This window comes from Aplysia californica, unplaced genomic scaffold (assembly GCF_000002075.1).
Source record: "Aplysia californica isolate F4 #8 unplaced genomic scaffold, AplCal3.0 scaffold00247, whole genome shotgun sequence".
NCBI lineage: Eukaryota > Metazoa > Mollusca > Gastropoda > Aplysiida > Aplysiidae > Aplysia > Aplysia californica.
Window position 1 is genome coordinate 698,419 of NW_004797517.1, and position 2,103 is coordinate 700,521.

Here is a 2,103-nt window from a genome sequence, read left to right on the forward strand (position 1 = left end):
TTACAAATATGCAACCTTGGCCAGTTCTCTGATTGCGCTAGGCCTAAGCCGCAGAAAGCTAGGCCTAGGCCTAGGCTAGACGCGACGCGCTTCGCTGTCGATGCCGCGCCTGGTTATTTTTAGCTCGCGTCTCAGCGGTCACGTTCGCAAATGCACTGTTGTCACGGAGCGCGAGGCCTCGTTTCCTGTCTCTATATTATTTTAGTGTCTCTGACTATAGTCACTAGATACCGAACGCCTCTCTCTCGCCTTGCTGCGCGATGGCCACATTCGACAGCGGCGTCCGCCATGTTTCAGTGGGCGAGCTATGTAATGTGAAGGAATTAAAGCAAAAGCAATGGGCTAGGCATGTTTTCTCTCTCCCTCATACACGATGGACGAGGCTTTGTCCTTGTTAATTTCTTTTTTATTACATGGGCGCCGTGGCGTACTATCTAGGTTACTAAATAGCAATAAAACAGCGTTCTTTCTACAACTAGATCAACAAACAAATGTATTATTAAATAGATAGAGATAGAGATATAGGCTTTAAAAAAAGAACCCCCCCCCCTCCTTATTTCTTCATCAGCACTTTATCTACGAAGTGGTTTATTTCCTATTGACTGAATCAAAGCGTATAGGGCCTATAGAACTTTTAAAAAGAAGTATGAAAAGATGTGGGAGTCATGGGAACCTCCCAATCACCCCACCCTCTCTCTCCTCCCGAATCCCAATACCCCTCCCCTACAACCAAAGTTTGGTTTTAAATTAAATCAAGATGAGCCGTAGAAAAAAAACCTCAGGAGCTTTTCTGCCATTAGGTGTAGGAAGGCAAAAGCTCTTCATAAAGCAAATTCAGCCAAACAAATGATGAATGCAGGTAGATTTACTAGTATTTTAAAAATCGAGTTAAACTTTCCCTTGTGACATTTGAATAGGAAACTGTATTTTTCATTCATTCGTTCAGTTATTTTTTAAAGTATACCAAATAAGCAGTGCTTTTTTCTGTACCGTATGTATTAAACTTTGGTTTATATTGATTTTAAGAACTAAAGTAGACGATTTACAGCACTTAAACTAAAGCTCCGTATATTGCTGTTTTAAGTAAGTCTAATTTTTGACGTTCGTAAAACAATTGTGACAACTCTGGACTCACTAAAGATAAAAAAGTGAACGTAATGTTGTTTTGTAGCCTGGTCAATTGTTTTTCTAGACAGTGTAGTGATAACTGAAATAAAAACCTTTACTAATTGTGTTTTTGGACAACATTCAATAAAACAAAACATTAAAAAGTACATTGTTTGATAAAGAAATTACTTGCCCATTGTGGAAGGGATCTAGCTGCTTGTCAACCTTAACTTCGCATGGCCCAGAACCTTGCTGATAGCTCATTATTATATATATTCTTTAAAACAAACAGGAGTGACCATAATTTGTGTCTATGAGCTAAAAATAGATGATGTTATTTTAAAACCCCCCAGACATCACTGATCTGCCTGACAGAAGCAGTGATGAGTTGTTTAAATTCATTCGAGCAATAGAAAATGTGGCAAACATATATTATACGCTGTGCATATAGTGCAAGCTCAGCACCAAGCGCACTCTGACTATGGTTTCCTTTGTCGCTAATAAGCTTAGATATCTATATCCTATACTTCACTTCATGCATTTTAGACACAAGCCTATCTTTGGCTGCTCCTATCCATCATCATCCCATAAAAATAGATTATAATTATGATTGATGATACTGTTATATTACTATGTTTAATATATCTTAAGTCAGTGAGTCATTGTCAAGTGAGTGAAATTAGTATCTCAGATTAGTAGATCTAGTTTGGATTTTGTGATGTTTAAGTAAGTAATTTAAACACAAAGACGAGGCAAAACTGCAGTGGTTAAATTTGATATTAATTAACTGAAAGGTAGGCTTTGATCAGACCAGGCTCTTAATGTTTTCGAATATTTTCTTCAAAGCATAGATCTGGATCTAATCTGTCAAAATTCTTATCAATCTTATTCTTACCAATGAAATGAAAGAGGGGTTCCTTTCGAGGATTTGTTAGTACACTGATAAGTTTAACGCAGCAGTGTTGCCCCCCCCCCCCTTTTCTGGTCTCGTTTTAT